This window comes from Oncorhynchus mykiss, chromosome 2 (genome assembly GCF_057628025.1).
Source record: "Oncorhynchus mykiss isolate SJ-2025 chromosome 2, ASM5762802v1, whole genome shotgun sequence".
Classification (NCBI taxonomy): domain Eukaryota; kingdom Metazoa; phylum Chordata; class Actinopteri; order Salmoniformes; family Salmonidae; genus Oncorhynchus; species Oncorhynchus mykiss.
This window is the reverse complement of record NC_143023.1, coordinates 55666692-55687931: the sequence shown is the minus strand read 5'-3', so window position 1 is coordinate 55687931 and position 21240 is coordinate 55666692. Positions and strand designations below refer to the sequence as shown.

Genomic DNA, 21240 nt, shown 5'->3' with positions numbered 1-21240 from the left:
GTCAGGGACAGAGAAATTGAGAGAAAGGTCACTTGAGCTGTATGTTTGTATGTGTTTTACTATCCTTATGGGGACCAGAAGTCCTCACAAGGATAGTATGACAATATATTCTGACAATAGGGGCAATTTCAAGGAAAAAGGTTATTTTAGGCTTACCATTAGGGTTAGGAGTTAGGTAAAGGAAAATCAGATTTTTAAAATAGGAATCAACTTTTTGGTTGTAAAACAAACGTGTTTGAGAGAGAGAGACAGACTGTCCATTCCTAGTGCGCTAGGACAGCAGGGCTCCACATCAAGCTGTGGTGCCACACCCAGGCACTGGTCTGCATTGTGCCAGCTCAGTGACGCAGGCCTGGTGACTGACTGGCCACCGCCCTCCCACTGTCTGTCACACTGTTCCTCCAATACACTGCTAGAGAGACTGGGTTAGAGGAGGGGGGTGTCTGTCGACAGCCACCACCCTTCTCTCATTTGTCATTCGGCTACAGGGACAAACTGCCACCCCCTATGACTGTACTGTACCCAGACCAGACTACACACACTAGACTACCCACATAATGGCAGACCCTGGCTGTGACGCCAATCTCAGAAGGTGTCTCAGGAAGGGTTGGGATAAAAATAAAATAAAAAAGGAAATATGACAAATAAGCACCCACTGATGAATTATTTAATATAAAAAAACGGACTAACACAGACTGACCAACACTGGCCAGACAAGTAATGCAGAAAAATGACAGTACTTATTAGACAGTGATTCAGCACTAACGGAAAATAAACAAGCATTAAAGAATGTCACCACCCTGTCAGCGTATGAACAGGCTTCACCACAAAACACTGAGACATGTAAAATGATTGGTTGCCTTCAAAACCCAAATGAAATGGTGCTAACTTAAAAAAAAAAGATTGTGTTTGCCTTACATAAGTGCTGCGCTGGACGAGAACTGTCAATCCCACCAACAACTCTACCCATCAGCTAGCTACAGAGTGAGAGCAAAAATGCTAACATCAGCATTAGCTGCCAAACTGAGACTAAAGACCAAATAGACCACCTACAAATCATATCCTCGGTGAATAAGCTGACCCTAAGAGTCACCCAATGAAAAAAGGAAGCTATATTAGTTTACCATTAGCATCTCTAAGCAGTCTTTCCAATCACATTGAATGGCTAGGCTAACTTCTTGTTGTTAGCATTACTTTAGCTTAGATAGCTCCCACTGCAGTCAATGGTAGACTGTGATTGTGTGTCACAATGGCCATTAAGCCCTATTGACTTTCTCCACATCCTCGTAGTCTCCTCCTGCCATTGTTCTTGTGTGTTATGGTGAGACTGCCGTCCAAACAAACGAGCTGGGATTTGGCTTCAAGCGACGCTAAGCCACCGACTCGAGGCCTAAACAGAATCAAAGGAAACTTCCTGAGTGGGTAAACATCAACAGGAGTTTATATGGCTGGATATACACGGGGTGTACAGCACATTAGGAACGCCTGCACATTAGGAACGCCTGAATCCAGGTGAAAGCTGTGATCCTGTTATTGATGTCACTTGTCAAATCCACTTCAAATCAGTGTATATGAAGGGGGGGAGGGTTAAAGAATCATTTTTAAGCCTTGAGACATGGATTGTATATGTGTGCCAGTCAGAGGGTGAATGTGCAAGACAAAAGATTGAAGTGCCTGTGAACGGGGTATAGTAGTAAGTGCCAGGCGCTCTGGTTTGTGTCAAGAACTGCAACGCTGCTGTTTTTTTTTTTAATGCTCAGCAGTTCTGTGTGTTTTAAAAATGGTGGTGCTAAAGGATAACCAGCCAACTTGACAACTGTGGGAAGCATTGGAGTCAACATGGGCCAGCATCCCTGTGGAACGCTTGACACCTTGTAGTCCATGCCCCGACGATCTGAGGCTGTTCTGAGGGCAAAAGGGGGGACTCAATATCAGTAAGATGTTCCTATTGTTTGTACACACAGTGTAGAACGCTGCATCTACAGACCTCCATGACATAGCCATCTATAGTTAGTAGGCCTATACCAGGGCTTACCAGCCTGTCCCCTTTTTCAAATTGTTGATTTAAATTGTTTATTGAGATAGCCTATAATGAAAAACACAACCAGCTTGATTTTGTTTAATGTGTTGTTTTGAAGGTCATTTCCTGCAATTCAACGTAGTTCAGGCCCTTGGCATCTTTCAGGTAGGCTAAGTAATGATAATGCACTGCTCAACAAACAAAAAAGGGAACACTTAAACAACACAATGTAACTCCAAGTCAATCACACTTCTGTGAAATCAAACTGTCCACTTAGGAAGCAACACTGACTGACAAATGTCACATGCTGTTGTGCAAATGGATTGACAACAGGTGGAAATTAAAGGCAATTAGCAAGACACCCCCAATAAAGGAGTGGTTATGCAGGTGGTGACCACAGACCACATCTCAGTTCCTATGCTTCATGGCTGATGTTTTGGTCACTTTTGAATGCTGGCGGTGCTTTCACTCTAGCGGTAGCATGAGACAGAGTCTACAACCCACACAAGTGGCTCAGGTAGTGCAGCTCATCCAGGATGGTACATCAATGCGAGCTGTGGCAAGAAGGTTTGCTGTGTCTGTCAGCGTAGTGTCCAGAGCATGGAGGCACTACCAGGAGACAGGCCAGTACATCAGGAGACGTGGAGGAGGCCGTAGGAGGGCAAAAACTCAGCAGCAGGACCGCTACCTCCGCCTTTGTGCAGGAGGAGCACTGCCAGAGCCCTGCAAAATGACCTCCAGCCGACCACAAATGTGCATGTGTCTGCTCAAACGGTCAGAAACAGACTCCATGAGGGTGGTATGAGGGCCCGACGTCCACAGGTGGGGGTTGTGCTTACAGGTGTCAGGTGTCTGGCATTTGCCAAAGAACACCAAGATTGGCAAATTCGCCACTGGCGCCCTGTGCTCTTCACAGATGAAAGCAGGTTCACACTGAGCACGTGACAGACGTGACAGAGTCTGGAGACGCCGTGGAGAACGTTCTGCTGCCTGCAACATCCTCCAGCATGACCGGTTTGGCAGTGGGTCGGTCATGGTGTGGGGTGGCATTTCTTTGGGGGGCCGCACAGCCCTCTACGTGCTCGCCAGAGGTAGCCGGACTGCCATTAGGTACCGAGATGAGATCCTCAGACCCCTTATGAGACCATATGCTGGTGCGGTTGGCCCTGGGTTCCTCCTAATGCAAGACAATGCTAGACCTCATGTGGCTGGAGTGTGTCAGCAGTTCCTGCAAGAGGAAGGCATTGATGCTATGGACTGGCCCGCCCGTTCCCCAGACCTGAATCCAATTGAGCACATCTGGGACATCATGTCTCGCTCCATCCACCAACACTGTCCACAGACTGCACCACAGACTGTCCAGGAGTTGGCGGATGCTTTAGTCCAGGTCTGGGAGGAGATCCCTCAGGAGATCATCCGCCACCTCATCAGGAGCATGCCCAGGCGTTGTAGGGAGGTCAAACAGGCACGTGAAGGCCACACACACACACAACTGAGCCTCATTTTGACTTGTTTTAAGGACATTACATCAAAGTTGGATCAGCCTGTAGTGTGGTTTTAATTTTGAGTGTGATTCCAAATCCAGACCTCCATGGGTTGATAAATTTGATTTCCATTGATAATTTCTGTGTGATTTTGTTGTCAGCACATTCAACTATATAAAGAAAAAAGTATTTAACAAGAATATTTCATTCATTCAGATCTAGGATGTGTTATTTTAGTGTTCCCTTTCTTTTTTTGAGCAGTGTATATGAGACAGTCCCTCTCTCTCCCCCTCCTCCCCAGCTGCTGCCTGATGCCAAAGACAGGCACATACATAGCAAGCCGGGCCTGGCACATGATAGCATAGGCAGAGGGGACATTGTTGTTTAACAGTATGTCTACCCGCTGTAAAATAACAATTGGTTGATCTTCTTGCAACCATTATACTCAGGTTAACTTATGAATACAAGTAGATAGATGCAGAGATTCACTGAAGACAGACAAGAAACAAGGGCCCCAATAAGAATCAGGCCATGTCGAAATCAAACGGAATGCTGATATTACACTAACAATCTGTGCCAGTGACACTGTCCTTTGAAGAGCGCTCTCGCAAATGGAAAATCCTCTAATATCCTTGGACAGCAACGATGGGAAACAGATTTGTTTTCTTCTTCTTGAAATAGTCCTTTAAAAATGTTGCTTTGACTGCAACGTGGGCTAACTCTGACAAAATGAATTACAGAAAAATAAATACGGTTTTGTACATTCAATAAATCGCTTGGGCGGACGCATGTTTGATTCAATTCCTTTGTGTTTTTCTACCTGTAAGCGAAATGTCATACAGTTATTGGACCAAATATGTTGGGCCAATTCAGAAAAATGTCTACGTGGGCAAAAGCACAGGCTATACGTGCATCGTGATGCGACAAATTGCCACTCTCATCAACTATTGTGACTTGTCACATGAATTGTGGCTCGTGGCCCGGGGGCCAGAAGGTTACTAGGATACAACTGCCGCCACCTCCGAGTTAAATTGCCCTGTCGCTGGCTGAACGCGTCAATGACCCTTACCATAGTATATTCTCACATCCCTTGGCCATGTTAAGACAACGACAGTTCTATTTGAGATATCCCTCCATTTTTGTAGGCCTATAAATACACATTCGTATAAGATGCATTTAGCTCTGGTGACAGAGTAGGCCTATAGTATGAGAGGAACTCATCCTGGTCATGTTTTATGCAACAAGCCTTGAATGTTGCAACTGGAAAGACTGAATGAGCCAAATGCAAAAGCAATGGGCATCAAGATATGGTGCCAACTGGAACGTAGTAAAGCAACCATAAATATGTTCACATTCCCTGCTCAATGTTATAAATATGGTGTAAACTGGGAATGCATGGGTGTGACCAGGGATAAGTGAACAAATACATGCCCTAAGTCTGTGTTTCCCAATTCCAGTCATCAAGTAACCCCCAACAGCACACATTTCTGTTTCAGCCATGCACAAAAACTCACTTGCTTATTCAGCTGATTCAAATAATCAAAGCTTGATGATGAGTTGGTTATTTGAATCAGGTGTGTAGTGCTAGGGCAAAAACCAAAATGTGCACAGAGTTTGGGAAACCCGATCCTAGGTGATGCTTTCAAATCAAAAACAAACGCCAAACAACATTAGTGAAGGACAAGCCTTTTTGCATCGATTGTCTGTGTGTTTCGATTGGCGGAGCTGGAACAGTGGCTCACTGTCACAGGTGATAGTCATTGCCATGTGTTAATTAGCTCATTTAAAACCAGGGGTGTTGAGGGAAATGTCTGCCACCGAGGTAAGCCACTGCTGTTGAGACAATGTGGTACTAGGCATTTGTTCCAAGATTTTTTAAGTACACTGTCAAATCAATGTTTCAATGATTTTCTCCAAGGCTTTTCATTTGCTCGCTTATGCGATCACCTGCATAAAATGTTAAAGAAATACAGCAAACTCCAACATTCTGAATCATTCCCTGTCAGGCTAGCAGTGTTAGGTTGTCATTGTGCTTGCGAAACAATTTAAATTTGCCATAAACGCTGAGCTGTAAATATACTGAAAATATAAAAATGCAACATGTTGGTCCCATGTTTCATAAGCTAAAATTAAAGATCCTAGAAATGTTCTATACACAAAGCACATTTTGCTCAAATTTTGTGTACAAATATGTTCATATCAATGTTAATGAGCATTTCTCTTTTGCCGAGATAATCCAACCACTTGACAGGTGTGGCATATCAAGAAGCTGATAAAACAACACGATCATTACACAGGTGCACCTTGTGCTGGAGACAGAAGGTCACAAAAATGTGCAGTTTTGACACACAACACAATGCAACAGAGGTCTCAAATTGAGGGAGCGTGCAATGACCACATTTAGTCGACTGGTTTGTCGATAGACTGCTGGTCAACCAAAATATTTTTGGCCGAGCAGTAGCAAATATATACAGTACCAGTCAAAAGTTGACACCACTACTCATTCAAGGTTTTTTTTTTCTACATTGTAGAATAATAGTGAAGACATCAAAACTATGAAATAACACATGGAATCATGTAGTAACCAAAAAAAGTGTTAAACAAAATCATAATACACTTTATATTGAAGAATCTTAAAAATAGCCACCCTTTGCCTTGACAGCTTTGCACACTCTTGGCATTCTGTCAACCAGCTTCATGTGGTAGTCACCTGGAATGCATTTCAATTAACAGGTGTGCCTTGTTAAAAGTTATTTTTGTGGAATTTCTTTCCTGAATGCATTTGAGCCAATCAGTTGTGTTCTGACAAGGTATAATTGGTACACAGATTGGACCTATTTGGTAAAAGACCAAGTCTACATTATGTCAAGAACAGCTCAAATAAGCAAAGAGTAATAACAGTCAATTACTTTAAGCCACGAAGGAAAGTCAATCCGGAAAATTAAGAACTTTGAAAGTTTCTTAAAGTGCAGTCGCAAAAACCATCAACCGCTATGATGAAACTGGCGCTCATGAGGACCACCACAGGAAAGGAAGACCCAGGGTTATCTCTGCTGCAGAGGATAAGTTCAAGAGAGTTACCAGCCTCAGAAATTGCAGCCCAAAAAAATGCATCAGTGTTAAAGTAACAGACATCTCACTGTTCAGAGGAGACTGCGTGGATCAGGACTAAATGGTCAAATTGCTGCAAAGAAACCACTAAAGGAAACCAATAAGAAGAGACTTGCTTGAGCCAAGAAACACGAGCAATGGACATTAGACAGGTGGACATGTGTCCTTTGCAATTTCTGGTTCAAACCGCAGTGTCTTTGTGAGACGCAGAGTAGGTGAACAGATTATCTCTGCATGTGTGGTTCCCACTGGGAAGCATGGAGGAGGATGTGGTGTGATGGCGCTTTGCTGGTGACATCATTTGTGATTTATTTAGAATTCAAGGCACACTTAACCAGCATGGCTACCACTGCATTCTGCAGCGATACGCCATCCCATCTGGTTTGCACTTAGTGGGATTATCATTTGTTTTTCAACAGGACAATGATCCCAACACACCTCCAGGCTGTGTAAGGGTTATTTGACCAAGAAGGAGAGTGGTGGAGTGCTGCATCAGAAGACCTGGCCTCTACAATCTTCCGACCTCAACCCAATTGAGATGGTTTGGGATGAGTTGGACCACAGAGTGAAGGAAAAGCAGCCAACAAGTGCTCAGCATGTGGGAACTCCTTCAAGACTATTGGAAAAGCATTCCTCATGAAGCTGGTTGAGAGAACGCCAAGAGTGTGCAAAGCTGTCATCAAGGCAAAGTGGCTACTTAGACAATTTCCAATATAAAGTACATTTGGATAGAACCATTTTTTGGGGGGGTTACTACATGATTCCATAGTTTGTCTTCACTATTATTCTACAATGAAGGAAATAGCACAAATAAAGAAAAACCCTTCGGTTTGTCCAAACTTTGACTGGTACTGTGTGTGTGTGTGTGTGTGTGTGTGTGTGTGTGTGTGACACAGTTGAAGTCGGAAGTTTACATACACCATAGCCAAATAGATTTAAACTCAGTTTTTCACAATTACTGACACTTAATCCCAGTAAAAATTCTCTGTCTTAGGTCAGGTAGGATCACCACTTTATTTTAAGAATGTGAAATGTCAGAATAATAGTAGACAGAATTATTTATTTCAGCTTTTATTTATTTCATCACATTCCCAGTAGGTTAGAACTTCCGGCGCCGACAGAGATGGCCGCCTCGCTTCGCGTTCCTAGGAAACTATGCAGTTTTTTGTTTTTTTACGTGTTATTTCTTACATTAGTACCCCAGGTCATCTTAGGTTTCATTACATACAGTCGAGAAGAACTACTGAATATAAGATCAGCATCAACTCACCATCAGTACGACCAAGAATATGTTTTTCGCGACGCGGATCCTGTGTTCTGCCTTACAAACAGGACAACGGAGTGGATCCTATGCAGCGACCCAAAAAAACGACTCCGAAAGAGAGGGAAACGAGGCGGTCTTCTGGTCAGACTCCGGAGACGGGCACAGCGCGCACCACTCCCTAGCATTCTTCTTGCCAATGTCCAGTCTCTTGACAACAAGGTTGATGAAATCCGAGCAAGGGTAGCATTCCAGAGGGACATCAGAGACTGTAACGTCCTTTGCTTCACTGAAACATGGCTCACTGGAGAGACGCTATCCGAAGCGGTGCAGCCAACGGGTTTCTCCACACATTGCGCTGACAGAAACAAACATCTTTCTGGTAAGAAGAGGGGCGGGGGCGTATGCCTCATGGCCAACGTGACATGGTGTGATGAAAGAAACATACAGGAACTCAAATCCTTCTGTTCACCTGATTTAGAATTCCTCACAATCAAATGTAGACCGCATTATCTACCAAGAGAATTCTCTTCGATTATAATCACAGCCGTATATATCCCCCCCCAAGCAGACACATCGATGGCTCTGAACGAACTTTATTTAACTCTCTGCAAACTGGAAACAATTTATCCGGAGGCTGCATTCATTGTAGCTGGGGATTTTAACAAGGCTAATCTGAAAACAAGACTCCCCAAATTTTATCAGCATATCGATTGCGCAACCAGGGGAGGAAAGACCTTGGATCATTGTTACTCTAACTTCCGCGACGCATATAAGGCCCTGCCCCGCCCCCCTTTCGGAAAAGCTGACCACGACTCCATTTTGTTGATCCCTGCCTACAGACAGAAACTAAAACAAGAGGCTCCCACGCTGAGGTCTGTCCAATGCTGGTCCGACCAAGCTGACTCCACACTCCAAGACTGCTTCCATCACGTGGACTGGGAGATGTTTCGTATTGCGTCAGATAACAACATTGACGAATACGCTGATTCGGTGTGCGAGTTCATTAGAACGTGCGTTGAAGATGTCGTTCCCATAGCAACGATTAAAACATTCCCTAACCAGAAACCGTGGATTGATGGCAGCATTCGTGTGAAACCGAAAGCGCGAACCACTGCTTTCAATCAGGGCAAGGTGTCTGGTAACATGACCGAATACAAACAGTGCAGCTATTCCCTCCGCAAGGCTATCAAACAAGCTAAGTGCCAGTACAGAGACAAAGTAGAATCTCAATTCAACGGCTCAGACACAAGAGGCGTGTGGCAGGGTCTACAGTCAATCACGGACTACAGGAAGAAATCCAGCCCAGTCACGGACCAGGATGTCTTGCTCCCAGGCAGACTAAATCACTTTTTTGCCCGCTTTGAGGACAATACAGTGCCACTGACACGGCCTGCAACGAAAACATGCGGTCTCTCCTTCACTGCAGCCGAGGTGAGTAAGACATTTAAACGTGTTAACCCTCGCAAGGCTGCAGGCCCAGACGGCATCCCCAGCCGCGCCCTCAGAGCATGCGCAGACCAGCTGGCCGGTGTGTTTACGGACATATTCAATCAATCCCTATACTGCTGTTCAATCCCTATCCCTTCAATCCCTATCAATCCCTATACTGCTGTCTGCTGTTCCCACATGCTTCAAGAGGGCCACCATTGTTCCTGTTCCCAAGAAAGCTAAGGTAACTGAGCTAAACGACTACCGCCCCGTAGCACTCACTTCCGTCATCATGAAGTGCTTTGAGAGACTAGTCAAGGACCATATCACCTCCACCCTACCTGACACCCTAGACCCACTCCAATTTGCTTACCGCCCAAATAGGTCCACAGACGATGCAATCTCAACCACACTGCACACTGCCCTAACCCATCTGGACAAGAGGAATACCTATGTGAGAATGCTGTTCATCGACTACAGCTCGGCATTCAACACCATAGTACCCTCCAAGCTCGTCATCAAGCTCGAGACCCTGGGTCTCGACCCCGCCCTGTGCAACTGGGTACTGGACTTCCTGACGGGCCGCCCCCAGGTGGTGAGGGTAGGCAACAACATCTCCTCCCCGCTGATCCTCAACACTGGGGCCCCACAAGGGTGCGTTCTGAGCCCTCTCCTGTACTCCCTGTTCACCCACGACTGCGTGGCCACGCACACCTCCAACTCAATCATCAAGTTTGCGGACGACACAACAGTGGTAGGCTTGATTACCAACAACGATGAGACGGCCTACAGGGAGGAGGTGAGGGCCCTCGGAGTGTGGTGTCAGGAAAATAACCTCACACTCAACGTCAACAAAACTAAGGAGATGATTGTGGACTTCAGGAAACAGCAGAGGGAACACCCCCCTAGCCACATCGATGGAACAGTAGTGGAGAGGGTAGCAAGTTTTAAGTTCCTCGGCATACACATCACAGACAAACTGAATTGGTCCACTCACACAGACAGCATCGTGAAGAAGGCGCAGCAGCGCCTCTTCAACCTCAGGAGGCTGAAGAAATTCGGCTTGTCACCAAAAGCACTCACAAACTTCTACAGATGCACAATCGAGAGCATCCTGGCGGGCTGTATCACCACCTGGTATGGCAACTGCACCGCCCTCAACCGTAAGGCTCTCCAGAGGGTAGTGAGGTCTGCACAACGCATCACCGGGGGCAAACTACCTGCCCTCCAGGACACCTACACCACCCGATGTCACAGGAAGGCCATAAAGATCATCAAGGACATCAACCACCCGAGCCACTGCCTGTTCACCCCGCTATCATCCAGAAGGCGAGGTCAGTACAGGTGCATCAAAGCTGGGACCGAGAGACTGAAAAACAGCTTCTATCTCAAGGCCATCAGACTGTTAAACAGCCACCACTAACATTGAGTGGCTGCTGCCAACACACTGACACTGACTCAACTCCAGCCACTTTAATAATGGGAATTGATGGGAAAGGACATAAATCACTAGCCACTTTAAACAATGCTACCTTATATAAATGTTACTTACCCTACATTATTCATGTCATATGCATACGTATATACTGTACTCTATATCATCGACGGTATCCTTATGTAATACATGTATCACTAGCCACTTTATACTATGCCACTTTGTTTACATACTCATCTCATTTGTACATACTGTACCCGATACCATCTACTGTATCTTGCCTATGCTGCTCTGTACCATCACTCATTCATATATCCTTATGTACATATTCTTTATCCCCTTACACTGTGTACAAGACAGTAGTTTTGGAATTGTTAGTTAGATTACTTGTTATTACTGCATTGTCGGAACTAGAAGCACAAGCCTTTCGCTACACTCGCATTAACATCTGCTAACCATGTGTATGTGACAAATAAAATTTGATTTGATTTGAGAAGTTTATATACACTCAACTAGTATTTGTTAGCATTTCCTTTAAATTGTTTAACTTGGGTCAAATGTTTTGGGTAGCCTTCCACAAGCTTCCCACAATAATTTGGGTCAATTTTGGCCCATTCCTCCTGACAGACATGATGTAACTGAGTCAGGTTTGTAGGCCTCCTTCCTTGCATAAGTTCTGCCCAAAAAATGTTCAATAGGTTTGAGGTTAGGGCTTTGTGATGGCCACTCCAATACCTTGACTTTGTTGTCCTTAAGCCATTTTGCCACAACTTTTGGAAGTATGCTTGGGGTCATTGTCCATTTGGAAGACCCATTTGCGACCAAGCTTTAGCTTCCTGACTGATGTCTTGAGATGTTGCTTCAATATATCCACATAATTTTCCATCCTCATGATGCCATCTGTTTTGTGAAGTGCACCAGTCCTTCCTGCAGCAAAGCACCCCCACAACATGAGGCTGCCACCCCCGTGCTTCACGGTTGGGATGTTGTTCTTCGGCTTGCACGCCTCCCCCTTTATCATCCAAACATAACGATTGGCCATTATGGCCAAACAGTTCTATTTTTGTTTCATCAGACCAGAGGACATTTCTCCAAAAAGTAAAATTTTTGTCCCCAAGTGCATTTGCAAAGCATAGTCTGGCTTTTTTATGGCGGTTTTTGAGCAGTTGCTTCTTCCTTGCTGAGCGGCTTTTCAGGTTATGTTGATATAGGACTCGTTTTACTGTGGATATAGATACTTTTTTACCCGTTTCCTCCAGCATCTTCACAAGGTCCTTTGCTGTTGTTCTGGGATTGATTTGCACTTTTTGCACAAAACTACATTCATCTGTAGGAGACAACGTGTCTCCCTCCTGAGCGGTATGATGGATACGTGGTCCCATGGTGTTTATACTTGCGTACTATTGTTTGTACAGAAGAATGTGGTACCTTCAGGCATTTAGAAATTGCTCCCAAGGATGAACCAGACTCGTGGTCTACAATTTTTTTTATGAGGTCTTGGCTGATTTCTTTTGAATTTCCCATGATGTCAAGCAAATAAGCACTGAGTTTGAAGGTAGGCCTTGAAATACATTCACAGGTACACCTCCAATTGACTCAAATTATGTCAATTAGCCTATTAGAAGCTTCTAAAGCTATGACATTTTCTGGAACTTTCAAGCCGTTTCCAAGCTGTTTAAAAGGCACAGTCAACTTAGTGTATGTAAACTTCCGACCCACTGGAATTGTGATACAGTGCCTTTTGGAATAATCTGTCTGTAAACAATTGTTCAAAAAATTGCTTGTGTGTGTCATGCACAAAGTAGATGTCCTAACCGACTTGCCAAAACTAGAGTTTGTTAACAATTAACTTGTGGAGTGTTTGAAAAACAAGTTTTAATGACTCCAACCTAAGTGTATGTAAACCTCCGACTTCAACTGTATATATACACACACACACACACACACACACACACACACAGCAAAAAAAATAAATGTCCTCTCACTGTCAACTGCGTTTATTTTCAGCAAACTTAATTAACATGTGTGAATATTTGTATGAACATAACCAGATTCAACATATTAGACATAAACTGAACAAGTTCCACAGACATGTTACTAACAGAAATGGAATAATGTGTCCATGAACAAAGGGGTATCAAAATCAAAAGTAACAGTCAGTATCTGGTGTGGCCACAAGCTGCATTAAGTACTGCAGTGCATCTCCTCCTCATGGACTGCACCAGATTTGCCCGTTCTTGCTGTGAGACGTTACCCCACTCTTCCACCAAGGCACCTGCAAGTTCCCGTACATTTCTGGGGGGGGAATGGCCCTAGCCCTCACCCTCAGATCCAACAGGTCCCAGACGTGTTCAATGGGATTGAGATCAGGGCTCTTCGCTGGCCATGGCAGAACACTAACATTCCTGTCTTGCAGGAAATCACGCACAGAACGAGCAGTATGGCTGGTGGCATTGTCATGAGGGTCATGTCAGGATAAGCCTGCAGGAAAGGTACCACAAGATGGAGGATGTCTTCCCTGTAGCACACAGTGTTGAGATTGCCTGCAATGACAACAAGCTCAGTCCGATTATGCTGTGACACACCGCCCCAGACCATGACGGACCCTCCACCTCAATCCCGCTCCAGAGTACAGGCCTCTGTGTAAAGCTCATTCCTTTGACGATAAATGTGAATCTGACCATCACCCCTGGTGAGACAAAACCGTGACTCGTCAGTGAAGAGCATTTTTTGCCAGTCCTGTCTGGTCCAGCAACGGTAGATTTGTGCCCATAGGCGACGTTGTTGCCGGTGATGTCTGTTGAAAACAGGCCTTCTATGCATACCTGATTATGCATAGAAGTAGGCCTAGGCTACCTGGCCTGCATCCAAATGTAGGCCTGTAAATGTGCCCATTTTTGGATCTGATAGTATTTCTGATTGTCTTAACACACCACCACTGTGGAGCTTCTCAAAGTAAATTTTTCTTCACCTCAAACAGAAAGTAAACAAAGTCTGTTTTTACATCCATTGAGGATGACAGTAGTTCCTCAACGTAGCCTATTTGAAAAATCTTTCCAGCTCTTTCAATAACCACTTGGTGTGAAAGGGGGAAAAAATGTAATGCTCTGATCCGGTGGAAACGTCATAAAATAGGCCTACCTGACTACTTATTTTCCCTTGCTCAAATAGCCTACAGCTGTGTCTGTCCGGAGATCAATGGCGCTGGAAACTGAGGGCGCAGAATATTTTATACAATTTTGCAAGTGTAAGCTTCAGGCAGGAACAAGTTTATAGTTGATACAATGTTTCAAGTTCCTTGCAGACAGGCCATGCGTAGCCAATGTGATTTATCAGATATTTATTATCAGGATATTTTCTACCTGCAGGCTTCAATGTTTTTATTTGTTGGCTTTATGTAGGCTATTTTTACATAGTTGCTAATGGAAATAGGAGTCACTTTTGGAATTTTGAGAAGAGTATTATAAATGAAACTGTTCCACGAAAATGTGCATATGACAATCATAACTGGCATGCAGATCAGTATGAATGTTAAGATAAATTGGCACTTCAAATGGAAAAGGTTGCCGACCCCTGGTGTAGCCTATTACCGACAACTTCAGGAGCTTAAATGGCAGAATCTGCCAAGGCCAGCAGCTGCTGGAGGAGGGGGAAGTGGGGGAATGGGAACAGGTTTTTTAATTCTGGTTAGGCGATCTTGATCTCTGTCTCCCTCGAGTCATTGGCGTGCCTTAATTATTTAATCACAGTGTGCTAAAAGCATCAGACAAGCTCTGTAGCCTACATCTGGTTGATTTTATTAACACATAGGGTGTGTCTATTTAGGGAAAAATATGCGTTAAAAAATGTTGACTAATAGGTCGAAAGAACAGACTACTCTCGACCAACCAAGATCATTTTTTTCCTAGTGTAGATACAGTTGCATGCAACCTTTGTTGAGATGTCACCTCTCCACGCCATAACAACTTTAGCCTGTCTTCCCTGCTGAGAATAACATCATTGTGGTATTTCATGAGGATTGACCAAGGCCCATAGCGACTCGTGACATGGGCTTTGAGAGGACTGTTGCTCAATGTCGGCAAATTAAGAGTTGTTGAGGAATGTGGGTCTCTATGCCCATGTCTTCCCTCACTATGAGACATTGACACAATGTAGAGCGGAATACGAACTAGGACTAAGGTACCATATTCCCTATAGAGGTAGGCCAAGTTTGGGGATCTCCTTCTGCAGTCACCTATTGCGCTCTTTGCTGAATAGCTCGATGGTTTTCCCCTTTAAGGCTCCTTGGGAATTCAGGTTAATATAAAAAAAAAAAGTTAAACTAACCCATGTGCTTTGTAGAGTATGGACATGGTTCCTTACAATAAAATGGCATGATTCTATATTATAGTTACTATAGATAATGAATACATTGTTGCTCTGGAAAGTGCCGTTTCCCCCTCATCAAAACGCTTATGATGCCCATCCTGCAAGCATCTCCATACACCAAACGCAACCTCACTGAATAAGCCCTGTTGACCAGTGGCAAATATGGCAGTGGCTACATGTGTAACAATACAAGTCAAAGAGTAATTACACCCCCACTCCCCGCGACATGGAACGCTACTAGTCAGATACAAAGTAACTCAACCAAATGCGTCACGTTGACTGTTGCTTGTCCATTGAGAATGTGACAATGTCTTATTATAACGTTACACGTTTGATAGGTGGGGTCAACAAATCGAACCGACCTAGTACCTAACAGTTTGGGGAAAATGTGTTACGTGTCTGTTTTAAAACCGCATCCATGACATTATCAAAGGCAAATGGGTGAAAATTATGCTTCTTCGAGCCTGTTCGGGTGACTGAGCTAGTGGTCTTCGACCACACAAAGCAAACCTAAAGAAAACCTGAATGTTGTCACGTTATTTTCTCGACGTAATAACGTTACTACCCGTTTAAGCGTCTGTGTGTTGGAATTGAACGGCCACGATAGATGTGCCATTCAACGCTATGCAGCGAGACAGCAGCTTGCAAGAGCGATTTGACATTCGACTTGATGTCAATAGCCTTGCACAGGGACAGTTAGGTAGATTTGGTGCTTGCCATTGACTATATAATCTATGCTCTCGTATGTAAAGTGTGAGTAACGTTATCAAACGGGTTTACCTCCACTGTTGCTTGAATCCACTCCTGTAGTCCAGCTCCCGATACAACCGTTTCTAATGAGGAAGGCGTGCGTTCCGTCTGCTTACAAATACAGTACTGCACTCAAACCCATACTAATTCCCTTTCCACGAATGCCAATGTGACTGCTTTCCAAACGGCACCCCTGGCTGGCTCCTTCAATATAAATCTTACTCCGTTCAGGTGTCAACTAGTAGATCATCCAAATTTCCTTTCATTTTTTCTCCAGAATATTGCGTATTTGAGAGCTCTGTGTCACGTCACCAGCCAACAGCTTGGTCTTTTTCGTGTTAATATGTGTAAACTTCTGAGCGAGCGACCTCTATTTTATCATTTCATTGTATCGTATTATGGGAGGTAGCCTACAGTTTGGTGGGAGGGAGTTGTGCTGGGAATGGGCGTCAACGAGGGAGGGGTCTCCAGAGTAATACAACCTGAAGATAGGCTGCTGTATCATATACATTCTGAAAATTAGGAGTAAGCTTTCTGCTTTTGCTGTAGCCTATAGTATACCAGGCATGCGATATGACTAGATATACACTCAATGGCCAGTTTATTAGGTACACTCATCTAGTACCAGGTCAGACTCCTCTTCCCCTCCAGAACAGCCTCGTTGACACTAGGTAGGATGGGGCATTGGACTCATGCTGCTTAAGCCAAATCTTGACTCTTGCCATCAGCTAACGCAACATGATGATGGCGCCGGAGGGTCCGTCTTATCGGCTCTCAAACAATCATATGATTTTGTTTGGTTTTTCGCGTTGTTCGTAACTTGTGTTGTACATTTTGTTGCTGCTACCGTCGCTTATGAACGAAAAGAGCATCTGGACATTAGAACTTGGATTATTCACCTCAATTTGGACGAGGGGTTCTTCAATGAGTCGGACGCGAAGGATATACTGCAGACACCTGACCAGGCCCCGATTCCAGTGATTTGCTGGAGAAGGAAACAGAATTCGAGGCAAAAGATCATAGTGCCTTGCGAGGATCAGGCGATAAGTGGCTAATCTGCCTTGCTGGAAAATAAATGGGGTGAACTGAAAGCATGTATATGCTACCAACGGGACATTAAAAACTGTAATATCTTATGTTTCACCGAGTTGTGGCTGAACAACGACATTAGGAACATACAGCTGGTGGATTATACACTGTATCGGCAAGACAGAATAGCATCCTCTGGTAAGACACGGGCGGGGGCCTATGCATTTATGTAAACAACAGCTGGTGCACAATATCTAAGGAAGTCTCCAAGTTTTGCTCACCTGAGGTAGAGTAGCTCATGATAAGCTGTAGACCACACTATCTACCAAGAGAGTTTCCATCTGTATTTTTCGTAGCTGTCTACATATCAGTGAGGTTGGCACTAAAATCGCCTCAATGAGCTGTATTCCGCCATAAACAAACAGGAAAACGCTCATCCAGAGGCAGTGCTCCTAGTGGCTGGTAACTTTAATGCAGGGAAACTTAAATCAGTTTTACCGAATTTCTATCAGCATGTTACATGTGCAACCAAGTGGGGGAAAGAATTCTAGACCACCTTCACTCCACACACAGAGACACGTACAAAGCTCTCCCTCGCTCTCCATTTGGCAAATCTGACCATAACTCTATTCTCCTGATTCCTGCTTACAAGCAAAAATTTAAGCAGGAAGCACCAGTGACTCGGTCTATAAAAAAGTGGTCAGATGAAGCAGATGCTAAACTACAGGACTGTTTTGCTAGCACAGACTGGAATAAGTTCCATGATTCTTCCGATGGCATTGAGGAATACACCACATCAGTCACTGGCTTTATCAATAAGTGCATCGATGACGTTGTCCCCACAGTGACTGTACATACATACCCCAACCAGATGCCATGGATTACAGGCAACAGTCGCACTGAGCTAAAGGATAGAGCTGCAGCTTTTAGGGAGCGGGACTCTAACCCTGAAGCTTATAAGAAATCCCACTTTCCCCTTGACGAACCATCAAAAAGGCAAAGTGTCAATACAAGACTAAGATTAAATCGCACTGATCCTCAACACAGGGGCCCCTCAGGGGTGCTTGCTCAGTCTCCTCCTGCACTCCCTGTTCACTCATGACTGTGTGGCCAGGCACAACTCCAACACCATCATCAAGTTTGCTGATGACACAACAGTGGTAGGGCTGATCAACCAACAACGATGAGACAGCCTATAGGGAGGAGGTCAGAGACCTGACCTGGTGGTGCAAGGACAACAACCTCCCCCTCAACTTGATCAAGACTAAGGAGATGATTGTGGACTACAGGAAAAGGAGGACCGAGCACGCCCCCATTCTCATCGACGGGGCTGTAGTGGAGCAGGTTGGGAGCTTCAAGTTCCTTGGCATCCACATCACCAACAAACTATCATCGTCCAAGCACAGCATGACAGTCGTGAAGAGGGCACGACAAAACCTATTCCCCCTCAGGAGACTGAAAAGATTTGGCATGGGTCCTTAGATCCTCAAAAGGTTTTACAGCTGCACCATCGAGAGCATCCTGATGGGTTGCATCACTGCCTGGTATGGCAATGCTCAGGCCTCCGACTGCAAGGCACTACAGAGGGTAGTGCTACCAGCCAGTACATCACCGGGGCCAAGCTTCCTGCCATCCAGGACCTCTATACCAGGCGGTGTCAGAGGAAGGCCCTAACAATTGTCAAAGACTCCAGGCACCCTAGTCATAGACTGTTCTCTCTGCTACCACATGGCAAGAGATACCGGAGCGCCAAGTCTAGGTCCAAGAGGCTTCTAAACAGCTTCTACCCCCAAGCCATAAGATTCCCGAACAGCTAATCAAATGTTTACCCAGACTATTTGCACCCCCGCACCACCACAACGCCGCTGCTACTCTCTGTTATCTTCTATGCATAGCTACTTTAATAACCCTACCTGCATGTACATAATTACCTAAACTACCTCGACACTGGTGCCCCTGCGCATTGACACTGAACCGGAACCCCCTGTTTTTAGCCCCGCTATTGTTTTTAACTGCTGCTCTTTAATGATTTGTTTTTCTTGTCTCTTACTTTTACTTTTTTTTAAAATCTCTTTTCGGTATTTTCTTAAAACTGCGTTGTTGGTTAAGGGCTTGTAAGTACGCATTTCACTGTTATTCGGGCATGTGACAAATAACATTTGATTTGATTTGAACTGGCAATTTATCAGACCTGGTGATTGTTTTTCCACTCCTCAGCAATCCAGTGTTGGTGATTGGGAAGGTGGAGTCAATCAGTGACCAGGAGTGGTATGGTGTTGATTTATTGTACGTCAGGAGAACAAAAGGAAAGTGCATTGTGTCTCAGGGAATTTTCAGAAAAAGATGTCATCTCTGGCGTCGCAGTGTAAATTCTTATTATGCACCACGTACCAGGAGTGGAAGCATGTCAATTGAATCATATGGTGATTTGAAGGAAAGAGGAAGTGCTAATTACACCGTGAGATTTGAGGGTCTCTATTGAGTGCACGCACATTCTTTTTTTTATGGGCCTATTAATAAAGATGTAATTTAAACTGTAAAAAATGTATTACCTTTACATTTGGCATGAACATAATCAGTCATGCTATTTTCAAACAAATCACTTCAAAAAGTGCATGTTTGTCCACTCCCAAATAATTCCAGCATCCAAACTGCATGTACTGTATACTCACGCTATTTAATGAGTGGAAATAGACATCTGTTACAAAATGCCAAAAAATGTGCGTATTGACATCTTTTTTCTAACTGTCTGTATCTCAGGCCCTGAAGCAAGGATACGCATATTCTTGGTACCATTTGAAAGGAAACACTGAAGTTTGTGGAAATGTGAATTGAATGTAGGAGAATATAACACAATAGATCTGGTAGAAGAAAATACAAAGAATAAACCAACCGTTTTAATTTTGTTCTACCACCGTCTTTGAAAGGCAACAGAAAGGCCCCAAATCTAGCCATCACTCTGGTTGTAATTCTGATGGTGTCCACCAGATGGCAGCAGTGTATGTGCAGAGTTTCAGACGGATAACTTGAAGTATGAGCAAACTACATGACATTTAGTGTGAAGTCACATTTGGGCAAATCTTGAAGGATACATTTACATTCAAATTACATTTTTTCTGCAAGAATATCATCAAATTTGTATACTTGGACTTTAATTGAGCTTTTCCAGTATTAGTAGCCATATTACAAGTTCAACATTTGCAAAACACCCAGTTTTCATAACTTCATAACTCTCCATATTCTCATCATTTTTGTCCAAAAGGAAAAGGCTTGCTATCGCACAAGGTTAGCAGCAACATTCTGCGACAGATACGGGATTTGTTTACATCCCTGTTAGTGAGCATTTCTCCTTTGCTTTGATAATCCATCCACTTGACAGGTGTGGCATATCAAGCAGTTGATTAAACAGCATGATCATTACAGAGGTGCAACTTGTGCTGGGGACAATAAAAGGCCACTCTTAAATGTGCAGTTTTGTCACAGAAGACAATGCCACAGATGTCTCAAGTTTTGTGTGCAATTGGCATGCTGACTGCAGGAATGTCCACCAGAGCTGTTGGCAGAGAATTTAATGTTAATTTCGCCACTATAAGATACCTCCAACGTCGTTTTAGAGAACTTGGCAGTACATCCAACCGACCTCACAACTGCAGACCACGTGTAACCACGCCAGACCGGACCTCCACATCCGGCTACTTCACCGGCGTGATTGTCTGAGGGTAGAGGGGAGTATTTTCTGTCTGTAATAACGCCCTTTTGTGGAGAAAAATTTATTCTGAATGGCTGGGCCTGGCTCCGCAGTGGGTGGGTGCACTGAGGCTGCCTTCTGATCCAGTGATCCAAACCTGATGTTTGTGTGTATATCGGAGTGGTTGGGTTAAAAGCAGAGGAAAAATGTCCATCTTGTATGGACTAATAAGTTATATCTCACTCTTATTTGTTGTGGACAATTTAAATGTATTGTCAATTTTTGGCCACAGGTCCAACTCCCTAGCCGCTGGGGTACCTACCGCCCCTAATAGTAGTTCAATTATCAATTATTATTGGCAATCCAAACAAACTGTCTCAGCCAGAAAAATAAAAAAAATACTCATCAGCAGCAAGTGTCTAAAAAACTGGTTGTACTCTTGGATGTGTATTGACATAAGCGGAGGCTCCTCAGAGGAGGAAGGGAAGACCATCCTCAGTGAATTTCATAAAAATTCAAATAGTGAAACATTTAAAAATTATCCTTTTTAGATAAAACTATTTAAATATATTCACGTCACCAAATAATTGATTAAAACACTGTTTTGCAATGAAATTATACAGTAGCCTCAACAGCACTCTGTAAGGTAACACCATGGTGTAG

At 44.1% G+C, this 21240-nt stretch overlaps 1 protein-coding gene and 1 long non-coding RNA gene across 9 annotated transcripts in view; one reads left to right on the top strand and one right to left on the bottom strand.

Annotated features, from left to right (window-relative positions):
• The window catches only part of myo9ab (myosin IXAb), a 225961-nt gene extending 209679 nt beyond the window's left edge, over nucleotides 1–16282 (bottom strand). For 5 of the 8 annotated variants that reach the window (XM_036950868.2, XM_090202505.1, XM_090202543.1 and 2 more), the window contains exon 1: nucleotides 15891–16282. The gene's annotated coding sequence lies outside the window, so the exon portion shown is untranslated. The remainder of the gene's footprint in view (nucleotides 1–15890) is intronic. The other 3 variants (XM_090202493.1, XM_090202501.1, XM_090202509.1) reach the window with 1 other exon arrangement.
• The window catches only part of LOC149985155 (uncharacterized), a 176124-nt gene that overhangs the window by 22839 nt on the left and 132045 nt on the right, over nucleotides 1–21240 (top strand). The window lies entirely within an intron of this gene.